Source organism: Leptodactylus fuscus, chromosome 7 (genome assembly GCF_031893055.1).
Source record: "Leptodactylus fuscus isolate aLepFus1 chromosome 7, aLepFus1.hap2, whole genome shotgun sequence".
Taxonomy (NCBI): domain Eukaryota; kingdom Metazoa; phylum Chordata; class Amphibia; order Anura; family Leptodactylidae; genus Leptodactylus; species Leptodactylus fuscus.
Genome location: NC_134271.1, coordinates 19,838,043 through 19,859,150, shown reverse-complemented (window position 1 = coordinate 19,859,150; position 21,108 = coordinate 19,838,043).

Below are 21,108 nucleotides of genomic sequence, written 5' to 3'. Positions count from 1 at the left end.
CCTCCAGGTGGCTTGAGCGACGGAGGATTGAATTAACGGCATCAGACATTCCCCACTAAATCCGACAAGTGGGACGGGCACGGGATACCCTCCAACGCAGCCTGCGGGGAAAACTCCCGAAACTCCTGCCAACGGAAACGGGACAAGGCATCAGCCACACAGTTCGCGACACCCGGCACATGACGCGCTCGAAACCATATGTTAAGCTCGAGACAACGCAGATGCCAGATGCCGCAACAATGCTAAAACAGGAGGAGAAGAGGAAGAAAGGTGATTAACACAATGTACCACAGAAAGGTTGTCAGACCAAAACCGAACCCTACGGTCCCGGAGCTGGTCTCCCCAAATCTCGACCGCAACTATAATGGGGAAGAGCTCCAGAACCGTGAGATTCCTGCACAGACCCGCCTCACGCCAAGCGTCAGGCCAGGGCTCCGCACACCATTGAGACCCAAGGACCGCACCGAATCCCAAGCTGCCAGCGGCATCCGTGAAAAGGGACAGATCGGAATTGGAAACTTCAGGGGACTGCCAACAGGTACGCCCATTATAGGAGTCCAAAAAGGACAACCATACCCGCAAGTCCGCTTTGAGCGGCCTAGTAACGCGGATATGGTGACGAGGAGAAGAAATACCTCTAGTAGCAAGGGACAACCGTCTAGAAAAGACACGACCCATTGGCATAATTCTGCAAGCGAAAACCAGAAGGCCCAAGAGGGATTGCAACTGTTTCAAAGTAACCTTTGAAACAGCTAAAAAACCCATCAATAGATCACGCAATTTTGAGAGTTTATCGGCAGGAAGGCGATATACCATCGCCTCCGTGTCGAATTCAATTCCCAAAAAGGATAGGCAAGAACACGGGCCCTCCGTCTTCTCTTCAGAAAGGGGAACTCCGAATCTGTTCATGAGGGAACGAAAAGTGTCAAGGAGGTATTGGCAACGCCCATCACCTGGAGGAGAAACAAAAAGAAAGTCATCCAGGTAATGGGTGATAGAGCTAGAGCCAGTTTCAGATCGCACCACCCACTCTAAAAATGAACTGAACATTTCAAAATAGTGGCACGAAATGGAACAGCCCATTGGGAGACAGATGTCATAAAAATATTGACCATCAACCATGCACCCCAGCAAATGATGGCAATCAGGATGCACAGGGAGAAGGCGGAACGCCGACTCAATGTCCGATTTAGCTAATAAGGCCCCATGACCAGCGCGGCGAACAAGGTCCACCGCACGGTCGAAAGACACATAAGACACTGAGGCCTCCTCTTGCGGAATGCCATCATTTACTGAGGAACCCTTAGGGAAAGACAAATGGTGAATAAGTCTAAACTTGCCCACCTCCTTCTTAGGCACTACTCCCAGAGGGGACACTCGCAAATTTGGAAAGGGAGGGACGCTAAAAGGACCCTCCATACGACCCAGGGAGACCTCTTTGAACACCTTATCACGTAGGGCATCGGGATTAGCCCGGGCAGACTTTAAATTTTGGGCAAAAACGGGAGTTCTCGAAAACAAAAAGGGGATAAAAAATCCAAATTTAAAACCGAACCACAGCTGAGCGGCAGCCTGGGAATCAGGGTAGCGGTCGAGCCACGGCTGCATCCTTTCCACGCTCACCGGAGTCCTTGGACTCCGGCGCAGCCTTTGATGACGGCTTGGAAGCCTTAGTGCACCTGGCAGCGGCATGGGTGCCCCCACAAGTGGAGCACTCATGCTTGAATTTGCAGAGTCCGAAGAACCTGCAGTGGCCCTCATTGAAGAGCCAGCAAGTTCCGGGCCTGCGCACGGCCACCGCGCCGGAGGGGGAAGCCCCCGCCGCGGCAGCCCCAGGTTGAAAGGGGGTAGGCTTCTGGGCCATCATCAAACGAAGCCACACTGTGGTGGCCTGAACAGCCCACCCGATTTCAGGCTGCATGGACAAACGCCTCCGGAATTCTTCGTCATAGCGCCACCATGCGCTACCCCCGTGCGATTTATATGCCCCATAAATGGTGTCCATATAAATGAAAAGCTCCGAACAACGTTCCGGATGGCGTTGGCCCATAACACAGCCCAGAACCGAGAAGGCCTGAATCCAATTGTTAATGGTTTTAGCTACTCGAGGGCGTCTATCGACCGCCCTCTCAGTAGCCACCCGACGCTCTTTGTCCACCGTGTGCTGGTCGACAGAGAGGAGGGACCAGATGTCAACATATTGATTATTAAAAAATTTTGTTCTCATATCATCATCTAGATGAGCCCCTAACGGGCTAACCCCACAGAAGAAAGAATCCTTAAATAACCCAGCAGCAGGGGTGGGGTTACAGGCCACCCCATGCTGCTGCTCAAGCTGAGAAACCAAAGCTTTTAACTTAGGAAGTACATTCTTAGAGTCAGTAACCCCCCAAGCACCCACAAAATCACACTCACCACTCGGCGGTACAGCAGGGGTCTCCACTGCCGGGACCGAAAGTGGTGCCGTGCTGGCCCGACTGGCCTCACGTGACGCCCGCTCCTGCGGGGGTTCAGGCACCTGCCTCTTTCTATGCCGACGTTCCGAACGGGCCAAGGCATCCGAGCTGGATGATGAGTCAGACGATGATGGGGAACGCCGCTTGGATGATCTCGACACCTTGGAGCGAGAAGTGCGCCTGGAGGGCTTAGCCCGCTTCCGGTTCCGGGCACGCTTGCGGTCGCCCTTGCGGCGACTATGCCTAGGGCGGCTCCCAGAGGATGAGGAGCTTGAAGGTGACCTATCCCGCCTATGGGACCTGCGGGCAGAGTGGCCTGCCGCAGAGAAATGCTCAGATGGAAGCTGCATACCATAAATAGGAGAAAGCTGGGCGGGGGGAGGGGTAACTGAAGCATACTGCTGAAGGATCTGGGACCCATTACCGGCCTGCATATCTGCATTGTCTAATCTATTACCCTGGATGTCATTGGCTACAGGGTTTTGTGAGACCGGAGGGGTTAATGGCGGCGCCGGGGGGCCTCTACAGACTCCTTGGAACCCATGCTGCGGTAGGTAGCAGTTGCACTATTGGCGGCAGTGGGTAAAATGGCCGCCGACACTGATCCGCCGGAAGGGGAGGGGCCAACGGACGGCGGGAGGAGAGAGGGCAAAGGCCCTAACAGAGCCTCTAACCTCTCCAAACACTCCCCGCCACGCCTCCTGTGGGGGGGGGAAGCGCTCGGGCTAAGACGCTCTGGAGGACGGGAGCGCCTAGCCGTCCGACGTCGCGCACCAGCGCCTTCCGGCGCTGCAGTAGGAGCAGGATCTTGCCTTGCACCCGCTAACAAGCGGGCAAGGAAAGATTCTCCTTCACTTCGAATACCCTCCCGGATAACATCCAGGAGGGCGCTTTCTGAGGGCCTACCTGCCGTGGACATCGCGCGAGGTGAAGAGACGTTCTCGCCGCTTGTCACTGGCTGCCGGCTGCCGATAGAAAAGGCCGAGGGGGCGTGCCCGCACGGCTAAGAAGAGGCAGGCGAAACCATTTACACTGAAACAGCAGGGGGGGGGGGAGACAGAAGAAGGAACAGACCATGGGACGGTAAGTATAAGCGGAGAAGAGAAGACAGGTAAGGGGGAGGGGAAACGTTTAACCCTTTGTATACCACACCCCACTGTCTCAAGTGTACTCCTGCCGTCCGTCACTACTCAGAACGAATGTCAGTAAATGCACTGCGTCAGTGTCAGTAAAAAGAGTTTGTCTTTATTGTAATACATAATGCATAATATACTTACTGACATCTCATTGTGTAAATCTACCTAGACCAAAGAGACAGTAGCTTTGCTTTGGACATTTTTCGTAAAATTGCATCCTCTTCTCTAATCACAGCAAAAGCTGACCCAAGTAGCATCATCATCCGGCCTCAGCTCGAGCCTTGTTGTCTTCCTTTGTCTCTATAGTATGGAAGATTACTGTTGTGTTACCTGCATTACTCCATGTAAACTGAGAATTACTGCACCATTCCATACTGTCCTCTATCCTGCATTCACCATCAACGCCATCAGGTAATGGGCCCTATTTACTTACCGATCCTGGCTCCTGCTCACAGCCACCGGCGCTTCCCCTTCTGCAGAGGCGGTCGTGAGCAAGAGCCGGGATAGGTAAGTATGGCCACGTGCCCACGTGCCCCACAAACACTATCATAATACTACTTTTCAGACCCCCAAGTATAATGATCAGAGGCCTAGGAGAGATGAGGTTAACATACTTACCTCTCCTACTTGGTGACGCCAGAGATGTCATGTGGGCCGGGGCTTGAGTCCTTATGTGTCATGACGCAATTCCTGGCTCAAGTGAGGTCTCTTCCATCACTGAAGATGGCTGCTATCAACCTGGAGTGCGCTAGAGCACAGGAGAGGTAAGTAACAGTGTTTTTTATGTTTGTATCCTCCCCTGGCTCTCCAATTATTATACTCTGGGGGGTTCCAAAATGGGTCATAATACTGTGTGCAAGGGCCACTATGGAGCATAATGTGTGCAGGGGCCACTATGGGGCATAATACTGTGTGCAGGGGCCACTATGGAGCATAATGTGTGCAGGGGCCACTATGGGGCATAATACCGTGTGCAGGGGCCATTATGGGGCATAATACTGTGTGCAGGGGCCACTATGGGGCATAATAGTGTGTGCAGGGGCCACTATGTGGCATAATACTAAGTGCAGGGGCCACTATGGGGCATAATACTGTGTGCAGGGGCCACTATGGAGCATAATAATGTGTGCAGGGGCCACTATGGGGCATAATAGTGTGTGCAGGGGCCACTATGGGGCATAATACTGTGTGCAGGGGCCACTATGGGGCATAATACTGTGTGCAGGGGCCACTATGGGACATAATACTGTGTGCAGGGGCCACTATGGGGAATAATTATGTGTGCAGGGGACACTATGTGGCATAATACTGTGTGCAGGAGCCACAATGGGGCATAATACTGTGTGCAGGGGCCACTATGGGGCATAATACTGTGTGCAGGAATACAGGGGAAAAAAGGGCCATTGCTCGGGGGTTCATGGGGGGAGGGAAGTAGGTGGTCGGGGAAGGCAGTTGGAGAAGGGGGCCATGTCAGAAGTTCGCCACAGGGCCCTGCCATTCCTAGTTACACCACTGGGTGTGTAGATTGTGTGTACAGAGTATACAGAGAGACCCAAAGAGTAGCATTGCTGTGGGAATCCAGTGGAGGCTTGTGAGGAGGCATTGGGCTCCATCTACACTTCGTGCGGAAACAGCGCTGACCCTGACAAACCTGCTGAGTGGATGGCGGCTTTACTTGGGTCTGCCATGGACAAAGTAGCCCATGATCTGAGACGGACCTGTGTATCCTGCAGAAGGTTCCAATAGTGAGGGCAGAAGGGAGCCTTGTCACTTCTGTATGTAGCCACGAAGCTGTGCGCGCATGGGTTTCTGTTCGGGGGTCCACTTGGGAATCCCCCGAATGGATACCTAATCTGCATAAAAAAGCGGTTACCTTAGGAAGCTCGCGGACCCCATAGACTATGATGGGGTCCGTGTGGTTTTTTTTAATTTTTTTAAATGTAGATTGTGAGCCCCACATAGAGCTCACAATGTACATTTTTCCCTATCAGTATGTCTTTTTTGGAATATGGGATGGAAATCCATGCAAACACGGGGAGAACATACAAACTCCTTGCAGATGGTTTTTTTTGCCCTTGGCGGGATTTGAACACCAGGACCCAGCGCTGCAAGGCTGCAGTGCCAACCACTGAGCCTGGGTCCGTGTGGTTTCTGTTCAAGTTACGCACAAAAAATGTGGAGAGAAAAGTTCTGCTTGTAGGACTTTTCTCTGCATTTTTCATGTGGAGAGATGAATGGAATGACCCCAACCCAGATGTGAAGCGGGCCTTATTTGTAACCACCAAGTTTTATGCCCCTGCCAAAGTAAAGTTCTGTTCTATAGAAATGTGCTTCCTCTGATTCCTTTGCTGAGCCATCTTCGAGTAGGTTACCATGTCAACAGCTACATGCAAAAAATATACCTTCTTACAAACATGTCTCCAATATTGAATTAATACACAGCCCATGAGTAGAAAATAGAAGTCTACTCTATTCTAGGTAAGTCATTGAGACAATTGCAAACTCCACCTTTCTGTCAATCAAATCTGCAACTTCCCTTCTGATGATAAAGAGTTTTACCAGCAGTAAAACTTTGTATTGCATTGGAGGAAATAATCCATGATAATGAAGACTCGATTGAGCCAACCCAAGGGTGCGTACCCTGCAAACCCTATTCAGTGGTAATTCAGATCATGCTGGAACTATCCGCTGGGGTAGGGGAAGAGAGAGCTGCTAGATTAAATGCCAGTACAAAGAGCAAATGCAGACACCACACATGGTGAACTATAGGTAAAACGGAAAAATATTCCTGATCACGTTTCAAATTCCCAATTTTTTATTTGGGGGTGGTCCCCTTCTTCTTAACATCCCCTTTAAAGAGGACTTTTCATGACCTTCATAAACACCAACTCTTTGCTTCCTTTAATAGATTCCGATCCACTGATTCCAGTGCAGTTGGAATTTTTTCTGTAGCCCCCACCGTTCCTGAGCAGTCATTTCTGTTAGTTTATGCTGCCTAGACTTTCTACTTTAGGTGGGCGGTCCTTGGCTGGAGCAGTAGTCTGGGACCGCCCACCTAGCAGTAGAGAGCAAAGTTATTATATTGGGTACTGAAACTATCAGCACTGATTGCTCGGGGACAGAGGGGGCTAGAGAAAGAATTCCAACTGTGCTGGAACGAGTGGTGAGGCACCTACTGAAGGATTCAAAGAGTTCAAGTTATTGGAGATAGTGAAAAGTCCCCTTTAAGACTGATATTTTCCTATCTGATCTTTTCAGTGTTTTTGCTGATCAGTCAGCTATAGTTTATTTCTTGAAATACAAGGCACCTACTGAACCTTCCCAAATAATAAATTAGTTTATTAATCACACTCGGGCTCTAGATCTCGCCTCGCCGCTGCCCTCTATATACTATTTGCATGAATTTATCGCAGGTCACAAAAGTTAGTGTGAAAGCTGTAATGATCACTCAAAAGCGGCTGAAGAATAATGGAATAAAGGTACAGCGAGATACGTCAGTGCCAAGTCTTAATATGCTATGTATACGGTATACTCTAGCAAATACTACTAATGGTAGACATTTTGGACAGTGTCCATGGAACGTTTTTTACCCAGCTTTACGCAAACCCTGAATGGCCTATTCTACAGGTGTGATTCCAGTTCCAGCGTCATTCTTCACTGTCATATTTGAATTTTATTTGTATACTACACTACCCATAGGAGGAACCCTTACTTGACAAGAATGACTTGCATTGCTTGAAATAAATATAAATATCTAGTTTGTGGGTTGGATGTTTGCGGATCAATCACAGCAAAACGGATGAACAGATTTTTTGGAAATTTCACACAGGGCTACATATTGGTCAGGAAGGAAACATAGGCTACTCTAGAAGTGGGTCACTCACCCCAAATCGCCACCGCGACCGTCAAAAGTTGGCTCCGGCTCCACTGGAGGACCTGCCGTGACGTCAGTGCCGGAATTTCAATGCACCTCCTATTGGTGCATGGCAGTGTGTGGGAAGCCTATGGAGCCAGCGCCGCAACCCCATACATTGGAGGCGAAATGTGGGCGTGGTGAGAGACCATGTACAGTCTGTTGAAAATGTGTGGGCCTGTGTAAGTGGTGATTGGCGCAGGGAGTGAGGGCGGCGCGGACAAAGTCGCAGGTAATGCTAGTAGATAATAGATGTAATTATTATGATCACCAGAAAGCGTTGCTAGATTTGTATTTAAGGCTAATGCCCCACGTTGCGGAAACGCAACACTTTGATGGTATTTTCTGAATTTCAATATCAGATTGGGACTGCGACTCCTGGCGCCCCCACTAAAGTTCACAGCGCCACACACTGTGTAGTGGCCGACTCCGTTTACTGCAGACCAATTCCGTTTCAAGTCCATGGAGCCTGGTCTTCATCATGGAGGTCAATGCAAATTTTTCTGTCCACTGAAAACTTCCCCAAAATTTGGTGACGTCTTAATGCAAGCAAAGGAGATCTTGACAGGAGGAGGATCTTGTTTTCTGCTCTCAACTAACATATGAATGCATTTTCCTAATTTTATTACACCGCGCCGGACCTCCATCAATCTGCTGCGTTCTCCTTTTTTGCCAATTCTGAGGCATCAAGCGTAAAATAGATTAAACCGATCAGTAAATCTCGTCTGTAAGTAAAACCTTGTCAGATATGGAATCTGTTTACATGAGTGAAATGCTTCCTATTATAGCAGATTGGAAATATTATAGAGACTGAGCCGATCCTTCATTACGTGGAATTATGGCAACCTGTTCTCAGGCAGATAATGAAACAATAATTCTTCAATAATGTAAGAGCAGAAGCCATCTCAATAATTAATGCCAGAATAAACCTGTTAGAAGAAGAATTTATCAAGTCAGGCAATGGAGGAAAAGCCCAAATACTTTACAAGACAACGCAACGCGAATGAACAAAAAATGAGATGTAAGACAAATGTACGTGGGCAAACACCGAACATGAGACTAAACAATGACGGAAATGTACTAAAATGACATAAAATCCCCAGAAGCTGTAGTATAGAGGATCTGTCAGCATTCCTGTGTGGTGTAGTATATAGAGGATCTGTCAGCTCTCCTGTGTGGTGTAGTATATAGAGGATCTGTCAGCATTCCTGTGTGGTGTAGTATATAGAGGATCTGTCAGCTCTCCTGTGTGGTGTAGTATATAGAGGATCTGTCAGCTCTCCTGTGTGGTGTAGTATATAGAGGATCTGTCAGCATTCCTGTGTGGTGTAGTATATAGAGGATCTGTCAGCTCTCCTGTGTGGTGTAGTATATAGAGGATCTGTCAGCTCTCCTGTGTGGTGTAGTATATAAGATAAGATAAGATAAGATAATCCTTTAATAGTCCCACCTTGGGGAAATTTCAGCGTGTTACAGCAGCATAGTAATACAGATACAGGATAATACAGAGTAATATGTTACAGACGTAGACACAGATAAGCTGAGAAGAGAAGATATACTAGGAGTCCATGGCAGCTAAGGAAAAACAGAAGAGAAAGAGGAAGACCTCATGATCATCCTCATAATCATTAGTTCTCTGTGCGGAGAGCTCTTCGTTTGGTCTGATGTAGATTATACAGCCTGGTCGCGGTTGGAAGGAAGGACCTGCGATAGCGCTCCTTCTCACACTTGGGGTGAAGCAGACGGTCGCTTACAGTGCTGCCAAGTCCCATCAGGGTCCCATACATGGGGTGGGATTTGTTCCCCCGCATGGAGGTCACCACAGACAGTATCCTTCTGTCACCCACCACCTGTACTGGGTCCAAGGGGCTCCCCAGGACAGAGCTGGCCCTCCTGATCAGCCTGTCAAGTCTATTTCTGTCCCTGGTTGATATACTGCTTCCCCAGCAGGCCACACCGAAAAAGATGGCTGAGGCAACCACAGAGTTGAAGAAGGCCCTAAGAAGTGTCCCCTGGACTCCGAAGGCCCTCAGCCTCCTGAGCAGGTAGAGTCTGCTGTGGCCCTTTCTGTGCAGCGCCTCCAGGTGATCAGCCCAGTCTAGTTTATTATTGAGGAGCACGCCCAGGTACTTATAGGTCCTGACTATCTCAATACATGTTCCTTGGATCTCCACCGGGGTCGGAGCACCTCTCCGTTTACTAAAGTCCACCACCATCTCCTTGGTCTTCCCAGCATTAATCCTGAGCTGGTTCTGCTGGCACCATTCAACAAAATCCCGGTTTAAGTCTCTGTATTCCCTATCATCGCCATCAGTGATAAGGCCGACTATAGCAGAGTCATCGGAGTACTTCTGTAAGTAACAGCTGGATGAGTTGTGCCTGAAGTCAGCAGTGTACAGTGTGAAGAGGAATGGGGCAAGAACTGTACCTTGAGGTGCCCCCGTACTACAGATCACAGTGTCAGACACACAGTCCTGGGCTCTCACATACTGAGGGCGGTTTGTCAGGTAGTCTAGGATCCAGTTAGACAGGTGATGGTCCACACCACCAAGGTTCAGCTTCTCCCTCAGTAGCCCTGGCTGAATGGTGTTGAACGCACTGGAGAAATCAAAGAACATTATTCTCACAGTGTTCCCGGGTTTCTCCAGGTGAGAGAGAGCTCTGTGAAGAAGGTGGATGATGGCGTCATCTACCCCAATGCCTGGCCGGTAGGCAAACTGGAGGGGGTCCAGAGCGGAGCTCACTAGGGGGCTCTGTCAGCTCTCCTGTGTGGTGTAGTATATAGAGGATCTGTCAGCATTCCTGTGTGGTGTAGTATATAGAGGATCTGTCAGCATTCCTGTGTGGTGTAGTATATAGAGGATCTGTCAGCTCTCCTGTCTGGTGTAGTATATAGAGGATCTGTCAGCTCTCCTGTGTGGTGTACTGTATAGAGGATCTGTCAGCATTCCTGGGTGGTGTAGTATATAGAGGATCTGTCAGCTCTCCTGTCTGGTGTAGTATATAGAGGATCTGTCAGCTCTCCTGTGTGGTGTACTGTATAGAGGATCTGTCAGCATTCCTGAAAAGAGGAACAAAATGTGCGGCAGATGTGGACGCAGATCTGAGTTGAAATCGGGAGATACCTCCCTCCAACCGGGACCGCGGGACACGTCACCGAAATCGTGAATGTCCCACGGAAATCGGGACGGTTGGAAGGTATGGTAGTATATAGAGGATCTGTCCTCTCTCCTGTATAGTGTATTATATAGAGGATCTCTCCTGTACGATGTAGTATATAGAGGATCTGTCCTGTGTGGTGTAGTATATAGAGGACCTGTTCTGTGTGGTGTAGTATATAGAGGATCTTTCCTGTGTGATGTAGTATATAGAGGACCTGTCCTCTCTCCTGTGTGGTGTAGTATATACAGCAGGCATGTCAAACATGCGGCCCGCGGGCCGCATGCAGCCCTTTACAGGCATATCTGCGGCACGCACAAAAGTCTCAAACTTTGTCTCTAAAGTTTAGAGACAAAGTTTGAGACTTTTGTGCGGGCCACAGAGGTGCAAAACTCACGCTGCTACTCGCTGCTGTGTAGACGTGATGTGACATGATGACGTCACATCCCGTCTACAACTGATAGCACGCGCGAGAGAGAGAGAGTGCGGCGGGGGAGCGAGGACATCGTCGGAGAAGGTAAGTTTAATGTGTGTACACATAGAGGTGGAACGTGAAACTGGGGGCAGATGAAGGAGGGGACGGCATGACACTGGGGGCAGAGATGGCGAGGACGGCATGACACTGGGGGCAGAGATGGCGAGGACGGCATGACACTGGGGGCAGAGATGGAGAGGACGGCATGACACTGGGGGCAGAGATGGAGAGGACAGCATGACACTGGGGGCAGAGATGGAGAGGACATGAATCTAGGGGCAGAGATGGGGGGACATGAATCTGGGGACAGAGATGGGGGCATGATACTGGGGGCAGAGATGGGGGGACATGAATCTAGGGGCAGAGATGGGGGACATGAATCTGGAGGCAGAGATGGAGAGGACATGAATCTGGGGGCAGAGATGGGGGACATGAATCTGGGGACAGAGATGGGGGGCATGACACTGGGGGCATGACACTGGGGGCAGAGATGGGGGGCATGACACTGGGGACAGAGATGGAGAGGACATGAATCTGGGGCAGAGATGGGGGACATGAATCTGGGGGCAGAGATGGAGTGGCCTGGTGTAGTATATGGAGGATCTGTCCTCTCTTCTGTCTGGTGTAGTATATAGAGGATCTGTCCTCTCTCCTGTCTGGAATAGTATATAGAGGATCTGTCCTCTCTTCTGTCTGGTGTAGTATATAGAGGATCTGTCCTCTCTCCTGTCTGGAATAGTATATAGAGGATCTGTCCTCTCTTCTGGCTGGTGTAGTATATAGAGGATCTGTCCTCTCTTCTGTCTGGTGTAGTATATAGAGGATCTGTCCTCTCTTCTGTCTGGTGTAGTATATAGAGGATCTGTCCTCTCTCCTGTCTGGAATAGTATATAGAGGATCTGTCCTCTCTTCTGTCTGGTGTAGTATATAGAGGATCTGTCCTCTCTTCTGTCTGGTGTAGTATATAGAGGATCTCTCCTCCCTTCTGTCTGGTGTAGTATATAGAGGATCTGTCCTCTCTTCTGGCTGGTGTAGTATATAGAGGATCTCTCCTCCCTTCTGTCTGGTGTAGTATATAGAGGATCTGTCCTCTCTTCTGGCTGGTGTAGTATATAGAGGATCTCTCCTCCCTTCTGTCTGGTGTAGTATATAGAGGATCTGTCCTCTCTTCTGGCTGGTGTAGTATATAGAGGATCTCTCCTCCCTTCTGTCTGGTGTAGTATATAGAGGATCTGTCCTCTCTTCTGTCTGGTGTAGTATATGGAGGTGCCTGTGTAATCTCTAAGTGTTCCATCCCCTTAAGAGAATCGGTTGTTCTGTATTTCATGGTGACTCGTTTGACCTCCGGACTACATTGTATTAATTGCTCCTATGTAAATATTACGCCTCTGACATTAAGAAGACGGCAATAAAGCTTTCTACATCTGACAGGCTGCGTGCGCTGACCGTTTTATACCGCGCTGCAATCGCTCTATCAATTAATAGCATAAAAAGTGCATTACTGTTAATGAGGCCGGTCACTAAAATTTCCATTCCATTTTTTCTGGCTTTATTAATCCGTAAAAACATCCATCGGGTTTCGCCATCTTGCGCCTCCTGGTCACCTGCTTTGCATTCTACCTCTGTGCGACTTTGCTCTGTTTTGCTTATTTGGTGTCTTGAGAATGTGACAATTCCTATTCAATATTCAGCCCATAAAATCTTCAAATTGGCCTCCGAACACGGAGAGTGGAATCATCAGATGACATCGGCGGAACGTGCGGCGTGCCGTCCCCTTAAAGTGCTCCAAATGTGCAAGAGCAGCACAATCCATAAAAGCTTTATGATATTACAGGCAGCTGCAGAGGCGTCTGCAAAAAAGCACTTTACTGAGATCAAAGGTCAGTACAGGTGCCGCCTGCAGGGGGAGGGGGGCGCTATATAGTGCGGCATTTCTTCATCTACGCACGCAAACTTCTACAAATCTGACAGCTTTTTATTTTCTTGCTGTTAATCTGCAGCCGAGTAACCTGTATATAGTGTATTAACCAATAAGTGGAAGATGGATGGCCAGAGCTTAACCAGGGTGCTTGGCGGAGAAAAGTAGAAAGCAGAATGCATAGATCGATAGATAGATAAATAGATAGACAGATAGATAGATAGATAGATAGATAGATAGATAGATAGATATTGGATAAATAGCTAGATAAATATTTATTAGAACCAAATCCATACATCATATAAGCTTAACCATGGGCTTATTTCATATATTGCACATCAGATTAGATACATTCAGTGATAGATAGATAGATAGATAGATAGATAGATAGATAGGAGATAGATAGATAGATAGATAGAAAATAGATAGATAGATAGATAGATAGATAGGAGATAGATAGATAGATAGATAGATAGATAGATAGATAGATAGATAGGAGATAGATAAATAGATAGATAGGAGGTAGATAGATAGATAGATGATAGATAGATAGATGGTAGATAGATAGATAGATAGATAGATAGATAGATAGATAGATAGATAGGAGATAAATAGATAGATAGGAGGTAGATAGATAGATAGATAGATAGATAGATAGATAGGAGATAGATAGATAGATAGATAGATAGATAGGAAATAGATAGATAGGAGATAGATAGATAGATAGATAGATAGATAGATAGATAGATAGATAGGAGATAAATAGATAGATAGGAGGTAGATAAATAGATAGATAGATAGATAGATAGATAGGAGATAGATAGATAGATAGATAGATAGATAGATAGATAGGAGATAAATAGATAGATAGGAGGTAGATAGATAGATAGATAGATAGATAGGAGATAGATAGATAGATAGATAGATAGATAGGAGATAAATAGATAGATAGGAGGTAGATAGATAGATAGATAGATAGATAGGAGATAGATAGATAGATAGATAGATAGATAGATAGATAGGAGGTAGATAAACAGATAGATAGGAGGTAGATAGATAGATAGATAGATAATAGATAGATAGATAGATAGATAGATAGATAGATAGGAGGTAGATAGATAGATAGATAGATAGATAGATGGTAGATAGATAGATAGATAGATAGATAGATAGATAGATAGTAGATAGATAGATAGATAGATAGATAGATAGATAGGAGATAGATAGATAGATAGATAGATAGGAGGTAGATAGATAGATAGATAGATAGATAGATAGATAGGACATAGATAGATAGATAGATAGATAGGAGATAGATAGATAGGAGGTAGATAAATAGATAGATAGACAGGAGATAGATAGATAGATAGATAGATAGATAGATAGATAGATAGATAAATAGGAGATAGATAGATGATAGATAGATAGATAGATAGATAGATAGATAGGAGATAGATAGATAGATAGGAGGTAGATAAATAGATAGATAGACAGGAGATAGATAGATAGATAGATAGATAGATAGATAGATAGATAAATAGGAGATAGATAGATGATAGATAGATAGATAGATAGATAGATAGGAGATAGATAGATAGATAGATAGATAGATAGGAGATAGATAGATAGATAGATAGATAGATAGATAGATAGATAGATAGGAGATACATAGATAGATAGATAGATAGACAGATAAATAGGAGATAGATAGATAGATAGATAGATAGATAGATAGGAGATAGATAGATGATAGATAGATAGGAGATACATAGATAGATAGATGATAGATATATAGGAGATAGATAGATAGATAGATAGATAGATAGATAGATAGATAGATAGGAGATAGATAGATAGATAGATAGATAGATAGATAGATAGATAGATAGATAGGAGATAGATAGATAGATAGATAGATAGATACTGTCGTTAAGGAAAGGAGCTCTGAAATTGGGTAAATTGCTCTAAAACTGCACCAAAACTATGGGACAAAATATTGGTCCAAAGTAACTCAGCCAAGATGTGTTGTAAGGAAGTGATAAGAGTCTAATATTTCTATTGAGATTCTCCATATCTATCCCAGCATGAACCTTGGAGATAAATCTGCAGCACTTTCCAGCTGTCTACATTTAGGACAGCTGTAATAAATCTGCCCTGATGTCTCCCGATGTATTCTCCGCCAGCCGGGACTGTTTCTGTGGTTCTTTTAACTCCCTCTCAGCAGGTGGCGCTGTTCTTATACCAGTGGCAGGTGTCAGGGGTTAGGTCGGCGCCCGCTATATATTACACATGGACAGTAGAAGTCTCCCGTTACCATCAAATAGATCTATCCGTATACACATAGTGGGGACTTCATGGAATTATTGAATTATTCACATCAGTCATTATATTATTGATGGCCACATAATTCGGATGTGACAACTCTGCGCAGCCGCTGCCCTTTAACATCTCATCTCAAAGCTCCATTATTAAAACTAACACAAGTCCCTGCCTGTCAGCGACTGCGCCGCACCCCGCGCGACAACCCCGCTGCGTCCTTACAACGGGATTGCTGACAAATGGTTTTTCAAAACTTGTGCAAGAAATTTCAAAGGCGAAAACTTTTGTTCCTCTGTGTATGATGTAAAGCTTCATCATGGGATTGTGACAAGTCCCGTAACTTTGGAGTAGACTTTGGGACAGACTCATTAACCCCTTCCTGCCGCAGCAATGATTTTTTTTTATTGTCATTTTTACTTTCCACCTTCCACCTTTTAAAAAATCTTCCATTTACAGAGTCATAGGAGGGCCTATTTTTTTGTGGCCATTTTGATTTTCTATGTGTTTGTACCTCAGGCATTAGGGATATGGGGACACCTAGTAGTTTGTTTTTCTATGTATTGATGGGATTAAGGAAATAGGGAAGATTTGAACATATATATATATATATATATATATATATATATATATATATATATATAATGTAAAAAAAAATTTATGGGACGAGAACCTACGATCAGTGTATCCAACAGTGGGGACCCAGCAGTTATGGTACCTGGTCTATTCCTGAGCAGGTGTCATATTTAAAGGGGTTGTCCAGGATAAACTGATAATTAACCCATAAACTAAACTCCCTCCCCCCACTTATATTCTAATTTACTTCAATTTTAAAAAAATCTATAATTACCCATATCCCTGGAGCAGTCATGGATCCGCTCCAGGCACACTTTCTGATAATCTGGTGACGTTCTGTTTCACCACTTCCGAAAAGGAACGTCACCCCCCTCCTCCATCCCCATCAATACTTACCAACACGGCTCCTCCCCTCTTCCTGTCTTCTAGCAGTGGGAGGAATAGGTTAGCCAGTGTGATGGGGGGAGGGAAGGAGAGGCTAGTACTGGGCAAAATCGATAGACTTAGTGAGATAAGGAGGGAGGGGCTAGTAATGGGTGGGATTGCTAATCAGTGAGAGTGGGAGGGGCAAGACTTAGGGGGTTGAGTGAGAATGAACTAGTGTAGAAGCTACACAGGAAGCTGCAGAGCAGGAAGCTAACACCAAGTAAACAAAGGCAGAGAATGCGGCAACAACTAGAGACACCCAGAAATCACTCCAAACACTAAAGGTATATGGGTGTGCTTGTTAACCCATTACTAGCACTAACAGACCTTTCTATAAAAAAAAAAAAAAAAAAACATTTTCAGTCCAGAAAACTCCTTTAGGTCAGGGCCCCACGAACCGGAAACGCTGCGATTTGCCCACGGCGGAGAAGCCGCAGGAAAAATCGCGGCGTTATACAGTACTTGCAAAGTGGATGGGATTCATGCGAATCCCATCCCCACATTGTGGAAGAAATCGATTTCCAAAACCGTTGCGGCAGCTTTCCCGTAGATACAATGGTAAGAGAAAGTCCGCGGAGGAAAACTCTGTGAACTTTGTCTTCAATGCGTTCACGCTGCAGTTCTTCCCGCAGAGCTTTAGCACTGTGTTTACAGCCCATGGGGCCTTAGCCTTAAGGTGCCATAGTATTAAGGCGTATGTCAGCAATGGGTTAAAACCAGTTTTTTTTTATACAGAGGCCTCTCAATAATTCTGGTTCATCTCAAGACGGGCATGAGCCAGAATCTGAAACGAACTCCAGCCAGCAGGTGGAGGGGCTACTTACACAAGAAAAGTGGCTAAGTAATCTTAAAGGGGTATTCCAGAGCTATACTATTGATTGCTGCAGTCTTGTTAATACTTACCAGGTACAGCACCGTACAATGTGTAGCGACAGTACTTGGTATTGCAGCTTACTTCATTCATTGGAATGGGACTGAGCTGCAGTATGGACATGACCAATGTTCTGGAGAACACTTTACCATTGTAACAGACCTCAGCTGTGAAATGCGTTAGGTCTGTATAGGTTTAGAGCCCTTAACCATAGACCGAAAATTTTTTTTGGTAATCTTATGCAACTTGTGCATGAACCAATCCTGTTAGGTATCCTCACACTTTGTCTAACTGTGCGTGCTTGGCCGTGACCTGTATCGGATGCCTAGATACATCACAGAGTCTGCTCCATTCACACCCAAAGCAGGACTAGCTGTATGTATACTCTGTATGGTTTATCTGTACTTGCTGTAAGAATCTATCTGAGCTCCCATAAGAACAGGAAAACAGCAGAATTCTGCTTTGGATGTGACTAGAGCTGAATGCAAAAGTAGATAAGGAAAGTTAAAATGTTTGCAAAGTCGCTCCACTCGCTGCAGATGTGACTGGTGCAAAATGAAGTTTCTCTTCTGAATGACTTTGGTCACTTTTTACCGTAACAAATGTTTCTCGCATTCTATTCCGTAACCGAAAGCAAATAATTAAGGGTTTCTTATATCTCATTCCCTGTGACTTGTTACTGATCCGCTGTCCCGCTCATTTACATCTCATGCTACGCCTGGCGACAGTGTCTCAGCCGGCGTACACACAGCACGTAGCCACCGTCTACATGGTAATAAATAAGCCTATAGCTCAGACCGCGGCCGGGATAATGGCGCATCCATTTCTGAGAGAGGAGCCGGACAATATTGGGTCTGTTCTATCAGAATATTGATTGTCCTCATTTGTAACAGAAATCCGGAGTCTGGCGAATGCGGAAAGTTACTGGAAGAATATTATAACTGGTGTAAATAAGGGGGAGGGAGTCATTTCCTCTAATATTTTAGTAGGCAAATCAAATTAATTAGTCAAATTAATTTAATTTATTAATTAATAATTTAATAATTTTTTTTATTGATTAAAAAAACAATATGTAATTATTTTTCTATTTTATTTATATTTTACATTTTAATAAAATTTTTATTTAAATTTTTACAATTTTAACTTTTTATTTACGTATTTGTATAAATTTTATTCCATTTTTTTTTTTTTTATAAATCTTTCAAACAAAATCTTAATTTTTTTATCCAATTTTTTGATGACTTTATACCCAATTTTTGAAAATGATTATATTAGTAAATTAAAAATTCTCCAAAAGAATACTATTTTTAGTTCAGACTGGGCCATATCTATATTATATTTCTATGTTTACACGTATTGAAAATAAAATTGTGGTTTTTAATATATATATATATATATATATATATATATATATATATATATATATATATACAGTACAGATCAAAAGTTTGGACACACCTTCTCATTCAAAAAGCTTTCTGTATTTTCATGACTATGACAATTGTAGATTCACACTGAAGGCATCAAAACTATGAAGTAACACATGTGGAATTATATACTTAACCAAAATGGGTGAAAGAACTGAAAATCTGTCTTATATTCTCGGTTCTTCAAAGTAGCCACCTTTCGCTTTGATTCCTACTCTGCACACTCTTGGCATTCTCTTGATGAGCTTCATGAGGTAGTCACTGGAAATGGTTTTCACTTCACAGGTGTACCCTGTCAGGTTTAATAAGTGGGATTTCTTGCCTTATAAATGGGGTTGGGACCATCAGTTGTGTTGTGCAGAAGTCAGGTGGATACACAGCTGATAGTCCTACTGAATAGACTGTTAGAATTTGTATTATGGCAAGAAAAAAAGCAACTAAGTAAAGAAAAACGAGTGGCCATCATTACTTTAAGAAATGAAGGTCAGTCAAGTCTGAAAAATTGTGAAAACTTTGTAAGTGTCCCCAAGTGCAGTTGCAGAAACCATCAAGCGCTACAAAGAAACTGGCTGACATGAGGACCGCCCCAGGAAAGGAAGACCAAGAGTCACCTCTGCTGCGGAGGATAAGTTCATCCGAGTCACCAGCCTCAGAAATCGCAGGTCAATGTCACACAGAGTTCTAGCAGCAGACACATCTCTACAACAACTGCTAAGAGGAGACTTTGTGCAGCCGCAGGCCTTCATGGTGAAACAGCTGCTAGAAAACCACTGCTAAGGACCGGCAACAAGCAGAAGAGACTTGTGTGGCTAAAGAACACAAGGAATGGACATTAGACCAGTGGGAATCTGTGCTTTGGTCTGATGAGTCCAAATTTGAGATCTTTGGTTCCAACCACCGTGGCTTTGTGTGACGCAGAAAAGGTGACCGGATGGACTCTACATGCCTGGTTCCCACCGTGAAGCATGGAGGAGGAGGTGTGATGGTGTGGGGGGGCCAAGCTGGTGACACTAATGGGGATTTATTCAAAATTGAAGGCATAGTGAACCAGCATGGCTACCACAGCATCTTGCAGCAGCATGCTATTCTATCTGGTTTGCGTTTAGTTGGACCATCATTTATTTTTCAACAGGACATTGACCCCAAACCTCCAAGCTGTGTAAGGGCTATATGACCAAGAAGGAGAGTGATGGGGTGCTACGCCAGATGACCTGGGCTCCACAGTCACCAGACCTGAACCCAATCCAGATGGTTTGGGCTGAGCTGGACCGCAGAGTGAAGGCAAAAGGGCCAACAAGTGCTAAGCATCTCTGGGAACTCCTTCAAGACTGTTGGAAGACCATTTCAGGTGACTACCTCTTGAAGCTCATCACGAGAATGCCAAGAGTGTGCAAAGCAGGAATCAAAGCAAAAGGTGGCTACTTTGAAGAACCGAGACTATAAGACAGATTTTCAGTTGTTTCACACTTTTTGTTAAGTAATTCCACATGTGTTACTTCATAGTTTTGATGCCTTCAGTGTGAATCCACAATTCTCATAGTCATGAAAATACAGAAAACTCTTTGACTGAGAAGGTGTGTCCAAACTTTTGGTCTGTACTGTATATATATATATTAATCTGTTTTTCCTTATAACATAACATAGTCATATAGTAGATGTGGTTGGATTAAGATCCAGGTCCATCAAGTCCAACCTATAGTGTTGATCCAGTGGAAGGCAATCAGATTTTTTCAGTAGTGATGTAATAGTGAATTAGTGGTGTTATTTATAGAGGTGTTATCTTCTATTGTAACAATTGTCTGATGTAAATGAAGTGACTGCTACAAAGAAGATCCTGGCAAGTGCTCATCTATTATTAGGCTTAGTTGTCATAGTAAACATTACTGGATTTATATATATTATATTATATAATAGTAATATATATATATATTTCTTTAAAATATCAAAGATTTTTAAGAAATACTTTCAACGTGAAGACAGTTTAAAAACAAGCCATTTTCTGGTGACTCATTTCCTTTAAGGAAGCCAGTCACTCCGTAATGGAAGTGTTTTTACTGGAGTTTTCCTTTAAGACCAGTCTATTAAGTTGATAGGTGCCAATTCGCAGAAAATAGCTTTCAGCCCCCAGAATGGCGCCCCCCACTGAGGCTGTCAGTGCTCATTTACAGGCTGCCAAGCACTTTAAGACACCTTTTCGCGACTTTTCCCCATTCTATAAAGTATCATACGATATCACCTTCTACCTGCTGTGGAAAGCAATATAAATAGCAGAAATCCATAAACCATTTCAGTCCACTTATATCCGTCAGGCGCAGGCAATCTGGCAACAGGTAATATCTATTTTCAAGTACATTAGCTCCTCCACAATATTCTAAGCACTTCTGCTCCATTTTGTCCCTAATGTCCCTCCGTCATCATCTTTATGTCAGTCTGAT